Below are 15,740 nucleotides of genomic sequence, written 5' to 3'. Positions count from 1 at the left end.
TGCAGAGCGCTGTGCCCAATATACAGAAACGTCTTGCGGTATCTCCTACAGGGAAAGTGCCAGGAGGGAATTGTCGAGCTTGTTCTCAGTGTCTCTGAGAATTGCTCTGATTATCTGTGTGACCTCTTTGCTAAGACTCTCCAGAGAGCCGTCCTCAAAACCAACACACATCTTGACATATCTCCCACATTGATCGCAGTGTCTCCAGAAACGGCATTCAAGGAGCCAGGACCTTTTCTCCCTACACTGTCCATTGAGTTGTCCTCAAAACCAATATACATCCTGCTATATCTCCCACGTGGAAAGTGCCAGGAGGGAGAAGTGGGGATTATGTTTAGACTTTCTCGGAACTGCTTCAAATCAACTAGATATCTTTGTGCTGTAAATCGCCCAACAGCCAAACGCAAAGGCAGCAAACATCTCGCTGTATGTCCCACATCCAAAGTGCCAAGAGAGAGCTTGCTCTCCCTGTCTTTGAGTACTGTTTTCACTGTCCCGGTTACCTCTTTGCTAACATTCTCTTCAGAGCTGCAGTGAAAGCAGGAACCACGTGGAGAAGGCACCCACACTGAAAGTGCCTGGAGGGAACATTGGGGCTTCTTCTCAGTGTCTCTGACATAGGGTTTCACTGTCCCGGGAAAGTCTCTGCTAACACCGTGCAGAGCGCTGTGCCCAATATACAGAAACGTCTTGCGGTATCTCCTACAGGGAAAGTGCCAGGAGGGAATTGTGGAGCTTGTTCTCAGTGTCTCTGAGAATTGCTCTGATTATCTGTGTGACCTCTTTGCTAAGACTCTCCAGAGAGCCGTCCTCAAAACCAACACACATCTTGACATATCTCCCACATTGATCGCAGTGTCTCCAGAAACGGCATTCAAGGAGCCAGGACCTTTTCTCCCTACACTGTCCATTGAGTTGTCCTCAAAACCAATATACATCCTGCTATATCTCCCACGTGGAAAGTGCCAGGAGGGAGAAGTGGGGATTATGTTTAGACTTTCTCGGAACTGCTTCAAATCAACTAGATATCTTTGTGCTGTAAATCTCCCAACAGCCAAACGCAAAAGCAGCAAACATCTCGCTGTATGTCCCACATCCAAAGTGCCAAGAGAGAGCTTGCTCTCCCTGTCTTTGAGTACTGTTTTCACTGTCCCGGTTACCTCTTTGCTAACATTCTCTTCAGAGCTGCAGTGAAAGCAGGAACCACGTGGAGAAGGCACCCACACTGAAAGTGCCTGGAGGGAACATTGGGGCTTCTTCTCAGTGTCTCTGACATAGGGTTTCACTGTCCCGGGAAAGTCTCTGCTAACACCGTGCAGAGCGCTGTGCCCAATCTACAGAAACGTCTTGCGGTATCTCCTACAGGGAAAGTGCCAGGAGGGAATTGTCGAGCTTGTTCTGAGTGTCTCTGAGAATTGCTCTGATTATCTGTGTGACCTCTTTGCTAAGACTCTCCAGAGAGCCGTCCTCAAAACCAACACACATCTTGACATATCTCCCACATTGATCGCAGTGTCTCCAGAAACGGCATTCAAGGAGCCAGGACCTTTTCTCCCTACACTGTCCATTGAGTTGTCCTCAAAACCAATATACATCCTGCTATATCTCCCACGTGGAAAGTGCCAGGAGGGAGAAGTGGGGATTATGTTTAGACTTTCTCGGAACTGCTTCAAATCAACTAGATATCTTTGTGCTGTAAATCGCCCAACAGCCAAACGCAAAGGCAGCAAACATCTCGCTGTATGTCCCACATCCAAAGTGCCAAGAGAGAGCTTGCTCTCCCTGTCTTTGAGTACTGTTTTCACTGTCCCGGTTACCTCTTTGCTAACATTCTCTTCAGAGCTGCAGTGAAAGCAGGAACCACGTGGAGAAGGCACCCACACTGAAAGTGCCTGGAGGGAACATTGGGGCTTCTTCTCAGTGTCTCTGACATAGGGTTTCACTGTCCCGGGAAAGTCTCTGCTAACACCGTGCAGAGCGCTGTGCCCAATATACAGAAACGTCTTGCGGTATCTCCTACAGGGAAAGTGCCAGGAGGGAATTGTGGAGCTTGTTCTCAGTGTCTCTGAGAATTGCTCTGATTATCTGTGTGACCTCTTTGCTAAGACTCTCCAGAGAGCCGTCCTCAAAACCAACACACATCTTGACATATCTCCCACATTGATCGCAGTGTCTCCAGAAACGGCATTCAAGGAGCCAGGACCTTTTCTCCCTACACTGTCCATTGAGTTGTCCTCAAAACCAATATACATCCTGCTATATCTCCCACGTGGAAAGTGCCAGGAGGGAGAAGTGGGGATTATGTTTAGACTTTCTCGGAACTGCTTCAAATCAACTAGATATCTTTGTGCTGTAAATCTCCCAACAGCCAAACGCAAAGGCAGCAAACATCTCGCTGTATGTCCCACATCCAAAGTGCCAAGAGAGAGCTTGCTCTCCCTGTCTTTGAGTACTGTTTTCACTGTCCCGGTTACCTCTTGGCTAACATTCTCTTCAGAGCTGCAGTGAAAGCAGGAACCACGTGGAGAAGGCACCCACACTGAAAGTGCCTGGAGGGAACATTGGGGCTTCTTCTCAGTGTCTCTGACATAGGGTTTCACTGTCCCGGGAAAGTCTCTGCTAACACCGTGCAGAGCGCTGTGCCCAATATACAGAAACGTCTTGCGGTATCTCCTACAGGGAAAGTGCCAGGAGGGAATTGTCGAGCTTGTTCTCAGTGTCTCTGAGAATTGCTCTGATTATCTGTGTGACCTCTTTGCTAAGACTCTCCAGAGAGCCGTCCTCAAAACCAACACACATCTTGACATATCTCCCACATTGATCGCAGTGTCTCCAGAAACGGCATTCAAGGAGCCAGGACCTTTTCTCCCTACACTGTCCATTGAGTTGTCCTCAAAACCAATATACATCCTGCTGTATCTCCCACATGGAAAGTACCAGGAGGGAGAAGTGGGGATTATGTTTAGACTTTCTCGGAACTGCTTCAAATCAACTAGATATCTTTGTGCTGTAAATCTCCCAACAGCCAAACGCAAAAGCAGCAAATATCTCGCTGTATGTCCCACATCCAAAGTGCCAAGAGAGAGCTTGCTCTCCCTGTCTTTGAGTACTGTTTTCACTGTCCCGGTTACCTCTTTGCTAACATTCTCTTCAGAGCTGCAGTGAAAGCAGGAACCACGTGGAGAAGGCACCCACACTGAAAGTGCCTGGAGGGAACATTGGGGCTTCTTCTCAGTGTCTCTGACATAGGGTTTCACTGTCCCGGGAAAGTCTCTGCTAACACCCTGCAGAGCGCTGTGCCCAATATACAGAAACGTCTTGCGGTATCTCCTACAGGGAAAGTGCCAGGAGGGAATTGTGGAGCTTGTTCTCAGTGTCTCTGAGAATTGCTCTGATTATCTGTGTGACCTCTTTGCTAAGACTCTCCAGAGAGCCGTCCTCAAAACCAACACACATCTTGACATATCTCCCACATTGATCGCAGTGTCTCCAGAAACGGCATTCAAGGAGCCAGGACCTTTTCTCCCTACACTGTCCATTGAGTTGTCCTCAAAACCAATATACATCCTGCTGTATCTCCCACGTGGAAAGTGCCAGGAGGGAGAAGTGGGGATTATGTTTAGACTTTCTCGGAACTGCTTCAAATCAACTAGATATCTTTGTGCTGTAAATCTCCCAACAGCCAAACGCAAAAGCAGCAAACATCTCGCTGTATGTCCCACATCCAAAGTGCCAAGAGAGAGCTTGCTCTCCCTGATTTGAGTACTGTTTTCACTGTCCCGGTTACCTCTTTGCTAACATTCTCTTCAGAGCTGCAGTGAAAGCAGGAACCACGTGGAGAAGGCACCCACACTGAAAGTGCCTGGAGGGAACATTGGGGCTTCTTCTCAGTGTCTCTGACATAGGGTTTCACTGTCCCGGGAAAGTCTCTGCTAACACCCTGCAGAGCGCTTTGCCCAATATACAGAAACGTCTTGCGGTATCTCCTACAGGGAAAGTGCCAGGAGGGAATTGTGGAGCTTGTTCTCAGTGTCTCTGAGAATTGCTCTGATTATCTGTGTGACCTCTTTGCTAAGACTCTCCAGAGAGCCGTCCTCAAAACCAACACACATCTTGACATATCTCCCACATTGATCGCAGTGTCTCCAGAAACGGCATTCAAGGAGCCAGGACCTTTTCTCCCTACACTGTCCATTGAGTTGTCCTCAAAACCAATATACATCCTGCTGTATCTCCCACGTGGAAAGTGCCAGGAGGGAGAAGTGGGGATTATGTTTAGACTTTCTCGGAACTGCTTCAAATCAACTAGATATCTTTGTGCTGTAAATCTCCCAACAGCCAAACGCAAAAGCAGCAAACATCTCGCTGTATGTCCCACATCCAAAGTGCCAAGAGAGAGCTTGCTCTCCCTGATTTGAGTACTGTTTTCACTGTCCCGGTTACCTCTTTGCTAACATTCTCTTCAGAGCTGCAGTGAAAGCAGGAACCACGTGGAGAAGGCACCCACACTGAAAGTGCCTGGAGGGAACATTGGGGCTTCTTCTCAGTGTCTCTGACATAGGGTTTCACTGTCCCGGGAAAGTCTCTGCTAACACCCTGCAGAGCGCTGTGCCCAATATACAGAAACGTCTTGCGGTATCTCCTACAGGGAAAGTGCCAGGAGGGAATTGTGGAGCTTGTTCTCAGTGTCTCTGAGAATTGCTCTGATTATCTGTGTGACCTCTTTGCTAAGACTCTCCAGAGAGCCGTCCTCAAAACCAACACACATCTTGACATATCTCCCACATTGATCGCAGTGTCTCCAGAAACGGCATTCAAGGAGCCAGGACCTTTTCTCCCTACACTGTCCATTGAGTTGTCCTCAAAACCAATATACATCCTGCTATATCTCCCACGTGGAAAGTGCCAGGAGGGAGAAGTGGGGATTATGTTTAGACTTTCTCGGAACTGCTTCAAATCAACTAGAGATCTTTGTGCTGTAAATCTCCCAACAGCCAAACGCAAAGGCAGCAAACATCTCGCTGTATGTCCCACATCCAAAGTGCCAAGAGAGAGCTTGCTCTCCCTGTCTTTGAGTACTGTTTTCACTGTCCCGGTTACCTCTTTGCTAACATTCTCTTCAGAGCTGCAGTGAAAGCAGGAACCACGTGGAGAAGGCACCCACACTGAAAGTGCCTGGAGGGAACATTGGGGCTTCTTCTCAGTGTCTCTGACATAGGGTTTCACTGTCCCGGGAAAGTCTCTGCTAACACCGTGCAGAGCGCTGTGCCCAATATACAGAAACGTCTTGCGGTATCTCCTACAGGGAAAGTGCCAGGAGGGAATTGTCGAGCTTGTTCTCAGTGTCTCTGAGAATTGCTCTGATTATCCGTGTGACCTCTTTGCTAAGACTCTCCAGAGAGCCGTCCTCAAAACCAACACACATCTTGACATATCTCCCACATTGATCGCAGTGTCTCCAGAAACGGCATTCAAGGAGCCAGGACCTTTTCTCCCTACACTGTCCATTGAGTTGTCCTCAAAACCAATATACATCCTGCTATATCTCCCACGTGGAAAGTGCCAGGAGGGAGAAGTGGGGATTATGTTTAGACTTTCTCGGAACTGCTTCAAATCAACTAGATATCTTTGTGCTGTAAATCTCCCAACAGCCAAACGCAAAAGCAGCAAACATCTCGCTGTATGTCCCACATCCAAAGTGCCAAGAGAGAGCTTGCTCTCCCTGATTTGAGTACTGTTTTCACTGTCCCGGTTACCTCTTTGCTAACATTCTCTTCAGAGCTGCAGTGAAAGCAGGAACCACGTGGAGAAGGCACCCACACTGAAAGTGCCTGGAGGGAACATTGGGGCTTCTTCTCAGTGTCTCTGACATAGGGTTTCACTGTCCCGGGAAAGTCTCTGCTAACACCCTGCAGAGCGCTGTGCCCAATATACAGAAACGTCTTGCGGTATCTCCTACAGGGAAAGTGCCAGGAGGGAATTGTGGAGCTTGTTCTCAGTGTCTCTGAGAATTGCTCTGATTATCTGTGTGACCTTGTTGCGTGAAAAGGGGCAAAGCAGTTTTAGCAGAAGATAAACCCCCTTGCGTTCTAACACTCCTCACCGAGGTGGGAGGCTAGGTGCGGCTAGGTTTAAATTCTGAGTGATGCCCGATTCAGCACTATCAGTCCAATCGCGTTTAATATGTATTAAACTATTACGATTTGGATACACTAATAGTGGACTGCACCTTCAGTCTAGTCGTGCTCATGAACTAGCACGGCCACTCTCGAGTCTTTGGTCGCGTTCAGTGAGAAACCAAAACGACTAGCTACTTAAAAAAGTGCAGTTTATTTAAACAACAGATATATAGGTTCTTAGGATTGCCGGTGATAAATACACTGTCTGCAAAGCACGTGCAAATGAAAGTATTGTTACATATACAAAACGCGCGACAAAGTTATAAACGATACAGCCTGGCTTTAAATGTAGAAAATAGAGTCTCTAGAGAAGTTTCTAAGTTTCCCGAGGAAGCACTCGGTATAATCTAAGTCTTACCCAAAGGCGTCCCTATGGGGGGGGAAGAGAGGCTCAGCCCGTCGACTGATCCCAGAAGTCAGTGATGTAATTCTTTATGATGGTGTCTTCCCTGGGTATCCCCCCTCTCTTGGGCTATTTTTATACTATTTGTTATCTTCAAGGTGGAGTTTGAGTGACTTTAGTCATACATACTTTTATCATGATTGGTGTAAATTTCTCTCGCTTCACAATTAAAGGTATAGTTTACGAGAAATTCAGGGCGCAGACTCAAGATGGAGTGGTCGCACCTTGGAGGCGGGTAGCCTTCGGGATGGAGGTGTGTTTTGGTATTATAATGACATTATAATGAGCAAAGTTCGCACAAAGGACAGCATTTCATCAAAATTTGACAAAATGTTGGCTCTGAGCATCTAGCGGGCAGCTAATTGGCAGCTTATCTGTTTCATGGTATCATCCCATTCCTGTATCCGCTATACATCATAAGGTAAAGCCACGGAATAATTGCATCCCGTCCCGTACCTCATGTAGCTTATCAGGGAACCACAGATGTTGTGTCCTTCATGCCAGCTGCGGCTATTTTCTACCTCAGAAGCCTCTTGATTTTATACTTTTCCTTAATGTGTGAACAATGCTGTACTTTTGTATTTTTTAGCCAATTTAGTATTTATTCCACATAATCCACCCCGTGACTACAGTCACTCAAGCTCCACGATACTCAATACTGATAGGAAAGATCACATGTGTTCTTGTGGTGAGGGATATCAAGTGCAAATACATCTCGTGGAGTGATCAAATGAGTTAAACTTTTCATCATAATCCAAAGTCTAACATACAAAACAATTGTCAAAGCGAAGCACAAAACAATGAGTATTAGTAAAACAACAACAGGATGGAGCATCTTGTTATAAAGTCCTGTAACTGTCGGTGACCATCCAAAAAGAGTATCTCCCCATCCATGTCCTCCGTCTCTCTTGACTCTTTCCAGCACTCGGTGTATTTCTTCAACATCATGATGGACAGTAATCAAAGTTCTCTGTCCATTTTCTTGGGCCTCTTTCAACAGTCGCTTCAATTCATCGTGTTGTAGTAACTTCTTCACCAGTGAGAGATTCATTCCGATGGGGGTAGGCAACAAATCTCGAATCAATGTATAATTAGATTGTAGCAATTGAAAAGATGTAACAGGAGCTGAATAATTGAAGTCACATCCGATAATGTTAGTAAAGTTACAAACACAAAGGTTTGAGTGATTACTTATATCAACTACTATGTCATCTATGAATACAAGACTACAGGGAGACCTCATGCAAACACACCCTTTCCCAATATATACAAGCACAGTTTCTGGGGTTTCATCGGGATGTATCTCAAAGTGACAAACATTCTGGTTGGTGTCAAGACAAATGTCTTGTGCTTTCAGGGTATTACTCTCACAAATGAATCCTTGTTGGTCTCGTGAAACGCATGCGTCAACATCAACAGTTTGCCACTTATTCTCATTTTGTTGTGCCCACACTCTGTGCTCTATTGGATAGAGTATGGCTCCTTGGTGATTCAACCCCAGCGCAATGATTGGGTATATGGTGTATACCAAAGCATTGCGTATTGTTAAGACAAAAGCTGTGGCCTTGCTCTCAATGGGATCATAGGTGAAGTTAACCAGATACCACCAGGACTGAAATTTTTTCTCAAATTCAATTGCGTTATCCCATATTACTTTTCGAATTTCGGTGGGCAAGGTGCCTTCTTCACCTTCCCTTATGATTGCGGCTGTCATAGATTGCATCCACAATTGGGCTTGGATACAACTAAGAGCCAAGGAAACATTGGTTTGGGTTGTACCAAGTGCATCTGTGATCAGCTGATGGTCTTTTTCACCCGTTTCTTCCCACTGAGGCAATATATTCGATAAAAGCCATTGGTGGTTTCCCAATGCTAATAGAGAGGACTGTAGGGGACGTCTTAATTTGTCCAGATCAGTAGTGGTTGTGACTAGTTTGTTGGCAAGTATCTCAGCATCTATACTATTTAAGACTCCCAGGCCTGTTCCTAAGATACCAGTCACATCCCTCTTCAGTCGTTGTGAAGTGGCAAAAGTTCGTCTGCGTAACCATGCTGACCATCCTGCATAAGATGTACTTAGGAATGGTAAACAAGTGGGTTTGATCGCAGAGATTTTAATATGCATTGACAATTCTACTCGTTTGAGGGAATATGTGGGATTAAACAGTATCTGTTGTTGACCTGTGTGTTTAATAACATAAGGGCCAATGTTGAAAATGTAAGGAGTTAGACTAATGGAGGGCTTAGAAGGTACGCCTTTGAGAGTTTGTGGGGGTGTAGGTTCTGGATTTATTTCGGCAAGTTCAGGTGTATTTGAGTCAATCATAAATTCAAATAACAATTCTGTGCCCCTGTAGCCCCAAATACAATACACTATTGTAGGTTTGATAAAAGTGAAATTGTGCCAGCAATCTGAATTTGGCTCCATAATTTTGTAACAGTCAGTGTTGTATTTGTCTGGTTTGGTAGAGTCTACATAGATGGTTTTAATTAAAGTTGGCCTGTGGTGAGTAGACCCATTGATAAATCGGCAACCAATGTGTATTCTCTTACCAAGGGTGGCCTCGATTTTAGCCATTTGAAGTGAATCATTCCATCTCCATTTATCTCTGGAATATACTTCACTTCCTTGTATAACCAGAGTGGAGAGATTTAAACCCCTTTTGTTTCCTGGTGTTCCGGTGCTTGCAGTGTACCGTGACAATGCATTATCCCAAAGGTCAGGTGCTACGTCTATCTTGAATTCAAATAGCAGCGCTATTTCATCCTGTTGCCAACGACAAGTTACAAGAGTGGGTTCAACAAGAGTAAAATTATACCAGCAATCCCACTTGTCGGTGACACAGTGCTTTGTCATCATTGAGCTTGGGTTCTGAGGGCGAAATATCTCTATTCTCATGGCCTTCTCATGGTTTGAGCCGTTGATCATTCTACACCCTACTCGGGCTTCCACCCCTGCCTTACCTTTCAGGACTGGGTACCAACTATTCCAGGTCCACTCATGTAACACCTCATTTTCCTGTAGAACTACAGTGGCCAAACTCAATTCTCCCTTTCTAGTACCTGCCATCGCATTGTGTTTAACAAAGGCTTGAGACCATGGCCACTCTGGGTCTCTCTGACTACAAACAACAGGGAATAAAAAGGTAAAACTGAATAGCATCAATTCCATCTGCCAATTCATCATTTTAGAATTTGGGCCTCCAGGTAGCCATACATAATAAAAATAGTATTATTGCCAGGATCAATGTCAGTATTCCCTGGAGACACTCAAAGGTAGCGTAGGCCAATCCGTCTGTACAGCTCATCCAAGGTTCCTGTAAGACACAAAGGAAAAGAAAATCTGCTCGGTCTTATTCGACCGACGGGGTTAAAAAGAAGGCGAGATCCACCGGGTGCTGATCCGGTGTATCTTCCCTGAACAGTCCTTGGCTTCCCATGCATAGGGATTTTTGGGAGTAGCTAGCACCATTGGTACCGTCCCAATTTGAGGCATTTTCACTAGCACAGGTTGCCCAGGGTGAAATCTTCTGGGGTATTTTCCCGGTTCATTGGGAGCCTTTGGAGAGATAATATTGGCAGATACACAGAAAGCTTTCATTTTAGGACAGCCGTCTCCACTCCATCTGTTATTTAATTGATAGATGGCATCGTCCAATCGCAAATGCCAACCAGGTTCATGAGTTTTTGCAAAACGCTTAACCAATCCATTGGTGCGTTCAACAATGCCATTAGCCTGGGGATAATAGGGAGTATGAAATACCCATCGAATCCCTTCTTCTTTGGCCCAGTCTTGTACCACCGAAGCGGTAAAGTGTGAACCGTTATCACTTTGGATTTCCTCGGGAAGGGGAAGTGTGCTGAACCACCCTTTTAGGCCTTTCAGTGTGTTGTCCCCGGTAGCTGATTTGAAACTGCTGGCCATACTGAGGCTGGAGATAATCTCCACTCCTACCAGGACATATCTTTTCCCACCTGATAATCTCAAGGGCCCAATATAGTCAATCTGCCATGAATGCCACAACGTTTTCTTGTCCCGAATGTGTAAGGGAGGCGCCTTACTCGGATGATCTTTGCTGAGTCGTAGGCGACATTGTGAACAGGCAGTTACTATTTGTTCGCACAGCTTAACCGACACGGGCCATCCCCGGGCTAGACCTTCCTGATACAGGTCAGCACGGCCTGTGTGGCCACGTTTAACATGTAACCATTCAAGTAAGCGTTCCCATTCCCGACCATCATCTACAATGTCAATTTGCTGTAGCCGCGTGAGGCTATCTACCTGTTGGTTGAATTGAGCAGTGATCGAGTTTGAACGATCATGGCCTTTTACCCAACCAATGTCCAATGTTCTCTGTTCTCCTATTTCTAACAGTTGCTTCCAACTGTCCGTCTCTCAAATCGGGACTCTGTTCACCTGCCAATCATTGGCTGCCCAGTGTCCTATCCATTCAGTGGCTCCTTTAAAAACAGCATATGAGTCAGTGTAAATGGAGGTGGCTCCATGTTGTGCAGCTAGTAGGACAGCTCTGAGTTCCCCTACTTGTGCACTACCCTCCCCTGTTTCCATCGCTCTTTCTCCCGTTGCTACTTCCAGTGCTACGGCCTTATATTTCCACTTATTGTTTTCACGGTGAGATGACGCATCAGTAAACCACACTCCTGTAAGATCACTGCCTTCCTTCAAAGGAGGAGCTTCTTGGATCGGAGATGGTCTATTTGGTGGGGATTGGAACAATAGGGCACCATCTATATCCTTTTGTAGCTTGGATACTTTGATACTGCCTTCAGAGACTGGCATGATGTCATTAATGCCTTCTAAATAAGCATACCACTTTCGAACTGTAGGTTTCTGGGCAATGCCAGCTGGTGGTGTTGTCCCTTTACGGACCACATCTAGGAGGCGAAAAGGTCCACGAATGATCACACTCTGTTCTCTTCTTATCTGCTCTGTTCGTTGCAACGCTCGCACTAGGGACAGTAAACCCTTCTCAAGGTCTGAATATCTGCTCTCAGTATCATTGAAGGAGTGAGAGCTAAATTCTAATGGTCTCTCTGGTCCTGCTGGTCCTTTCTGCCATAAATTACAATGGGAACCATGTTCACTGAACCCCCATTCTACGTGGACAGGGTCAGTTGGATGTATAGGACCAAGCTGTTGGAATAACCTTAGCTCCTTTATTAGTAATTGCAGAGCATTAGTGTGTTGTTTAGTCCACTCCCAGGATCTACCCTTTTTGAGCAAACTATAAAGGGGGCGAGCAATGATGGAAAAGCCAGGGATATGTTTACGCCAATAACTTAAAGTTCCCAGAACTTGCTGTAACTCCTTCACGCTGGATGGATTCTGTCCATGCTCTATTTTTTCCAGGGTATCCTGAGGGACAGAAGCAGCTCCCTTAATCCACCAGACCCCCAGGAATTTAACTTCCTGTGCGGGTCCCTGACACTTTGAGTCTGGAATTTCCAATCCTAAATCAAGTAATGTTTTTCGGATGTTTTCCATCATGTCTTTTACACTTTCTTGGTTCTCTCCCCCTATTAGGATGTCATCAATATATTGGTATACTGTACATCCCTGTGAAACAGGAATCTCTGATAGCACTTTAGCTAAAGCATTATGAGCAATAGTGGGGGAATGTTTGTATCCTTGTGGAAGTCGGTTAAAGGTATATTGGACTCCTTTCCACGTGAATGCAAACCGCGCTTTGTCCTGCTCAAGGAGGGGGATCATAAAAAACATGTCTTTAACATCTAAGGCAGCCATCCAAAGATGGGCAGCTCCTTGTATCATTGTCACAATTTCCGCGATATTTGGAACTGCAGCAGTGAGGGGTGCAGTGTTGGCATTCAACTTTCGGTAATCTACTGTGAAACGCCATTGCCCGTTTGGTTTCTTTACCGGCCACACTGGTGAATTATAAGGCGAGTGAGTCCTCTTGATGATGTCTCTTTTTTTCTAAATCTGATACCACCCCGTCTGCTCCTGCAAGCGCAGCTGCAGGCAGTGGATACTGCCGGACATTAGTGATTTTAGAGGGAGGTAAAGGCATGGAAGTTTCCAAGAGACTCAATTTCACTGTGTCTATTACTTTTTCGCATCCTGCAAAACTCCACACAGTTCCATCTGGGAATTTCCACATTCGCCCACGCAGCACGTCAAATCCTAGGAGGTTAGTACGTGAGGCACCCACTAACACTTCCGCCCTGGTCATCCGCTGCTCTCCCGGCAACCAGAGGTTAATTTTTGCAACGGGGCATGTTTTTACCACACCATCAATTCCTGCGAAGTTGACTCTGCGTCTGGTGGGATTTATACCTAGAAGTTGTGCCGTTTCGTTAGTGATTGCAGACATTTGGGCTCCGGTATCAATAATAAAGTTTACTGACATCCTCCGGGGTCCAACAGGAATGGCGATAATAGGTTCAGAATCTTTATGAGAGAGCCATTGAATAGCTAGTACCCGCCGGACAGGGTGGCTCACTGCCCTCCCCGGGGATAGGAGTTTTTTGACTGGGACTCTGACAAATCAATCAAATTACGCTCCGGTGCAGAAGGCACAATTTTCTCACAGCTTGGGGATTCTCTGGTTAGACTTTTCTCCCCAGCCGATGTATTCTTTCTAGTTAGAGATTGGACCAGTGTACGGAGATCTCCCGTAGGGACACCGTGCAAGAATTGTCGGGGCACCCCTAATTGTAGGGCTTTACGCCACAACTCATTCCGGTCCTTATCAGGCTTAAACCTTTCCACCGGTTTGGGGTTTTGAGTGTGAGTTCGGACTTGGCGAACCTTTCGGGGGTGTTCGGAGGATTTTTCGCTAGTTAGGCTGGCCCAGCCCATTCGGCGCCCATATTGGTCTATTTCCTGTACATATTCATTCCAGGTGGGCATGTAGCGACGCCGGCCCCGCCCATGAGCATCCCGAGCCTCTCGTATACGATCTTGAGTACGAACAACAAATGGCTTCAGGCAATCGGGAAGACCACGGATGAGAGGGGCTAATTGATCGGGGTCGATAGCAGCTGACATTGGGGATTTCCGAAATTCCTCTCTGTCATACATGGCTTGCAGACAAGCTGCTTTCCGTATCGCCGCAAACAGTTCAGAGTAGCCTGTAGCTCTAATCTCTAATGGCTCTCCCCTCTCTCGCGGATCCATACCACCTGCCCAAAAGGCTGCTCGAGCGGTTAGGGAATAATTATGATCCCCGTCCATTGTAGTTAAAAACACTCCTGGTCCCCAAGAGTCTCCTGCTTCTTCCTCACTCAACAGAATTCTATCTCCTCCTTCAGAAGAAACTCGCCACACATACTCAACAGCTGATTCTTCTGGCCGCCTCGAATATTTTTCCCTTATTTTTGCTAACTCTGTTGGTGTCCACGGAATAGTACGCACAGTGTTGCGGACTTCCTCATCATCCTCATCAACTGTGGTTTCAGTTTTAATCAGAGGTCGTAAAGGAAAGACTCGAGATTTCACAGTAAAAGTCCTTCCCTCCTCATCTTCTTCCTCATCTTCACTATTAGACCAAAAATCTCCGGTCTGGGTTCCAGAATTTGGATAACACATTAATTTACGAATCTGTTGGACCTGGGTCGAGGGCTGCATTTTATCTAAGAGCCCAGTCACCCTTTCCAATAACATTTTAAGTTGGTGATTTTCACTCCGAAGTTGAGCATTCCGGTTTCCTAAACATTCATTCTCACTCACAAGCTTATCAACTTGAGTTCTTAATTTTTCTCCTGTCTCCTTTTGAAAGGCTAGTGATGACTTCAACACCTCATTCTCCGATTTCAGGGTTGCATATTCTACAGCTGAAATCAGATTAGGAGCAGGGGTTTCCCTAGCTTCTTGTTGTGCACAAGATAAACAGGCGCCTAACACAGCACAAATCACACCTTTGCCTTTCCCCGCTCTGAGCTTCTGTGAAACCCGACACTCTTCAATACGTTCCACCACTTTCTCTTCATCCTTCCAAAATTTACGGGCCCACTCCTTCCCAGCCTGGGAAGGGGCACAATCATATTTTTGCAGCAGTTTATCCATGGCAATCCTGCCGACTACGCCAAAATTTCTGTTGCGTGAAAAGGGGCAAAGCAGTTTTAGCAGAAGATAAACCCCCTTGCGTTCTAACACTCCTCACCGAGGTGGGAGGCTAGGTGCGGCTAGGTTTAAATTCTGAGTGATGCCCGATTCAGCACTATCAGTCCAATCGCGTTTAATATGTATTAAACTATTACGATTTGGATACACTAATAGTGGACTGCACCTTCAGTCTAGTCGTGCTCATGAACTAGCACGGCCACTCTCGAGTCTTTGGTCGCGTTCAGTGAGAAACCAAAACGACTAGCTACTTAAAAAAGTGCAGTTTATTTAAACAACAGATATATAGGTTCTTAGGATTGCCGGTGATAAATACACTGTCTGCAAAGCACGTGCAAATGAAAGTATTGTTACATATACAAAACGCGCGACAAAGTTATAAACGATACAGCCTGGCTTTAAATGTAGAAAATAGAGTCTCTAGAGAAGTTTCTAAGTTTCCCGAGGAAGCACTCGGTATAATCTAAGTCTTACCCAAAGGCGTCCCTATGGGGGGGGAAGAGAGGCTCAGCCCGTCGACTGATCCCAGAAGTCAGTGATGTAATTCTTTATGATGGTGTCTTCCCTGGGTATCCCCCCTCTCTTGGGCTATTTTTATACTATTTGTTATCTTCAAGGTGGAGTTTGAGTGACTTTAGTCATACATACTTTTATCATGATTGGTGTAAATTTCTCTCGCTTCACAATTAAAGGTATAGTTTACGAGAAATTCAGGGCGCAGACTCAAGAAGGAGTGGTCGCACCTTGGAGGCGGGTAGCCTTCGGGATGGAGGTGTGTTTTGGTATTATAATGACATTATAATGAGCAAAGTTCGCACAAAGGACAGCATTTCATCAAAATTTGACAAAATGTTGGCTCTGAGCATCTAGCAGGCAGCTAATTGGCAGCTTATCTGTTTCATGGTATCATCCCATTCCTGTATCCGCTATACATCATAAGGTAAAGCCACGGAATAATTGCATCCCGTCCCGTACCTCATGTAGCTTATCAGGGAACCACAGATGTTGTGTCCTTCATGCCAGCTGCGGCTATTTTCTACCTCAGAAGCCT

Source organism: Chroicocephalus ridibundus, chromosome 12 (assembly GCF_963924245.1).
Source record: "Chroicocephalus ridibundus chromosome 12, bChrRid1.1, whole genome shotgun sequence".
NCBI lineage: Eukaryota > Metazoa > Chordata > Aves > Charadriiformes > Laridae > Chroicocephalus > Chroicocephalus ridibundus.
The sequence above is the reverse complement of the archived record's forward strand: the minus strand, read 5'-3'. Positions refer to the sequence as shown.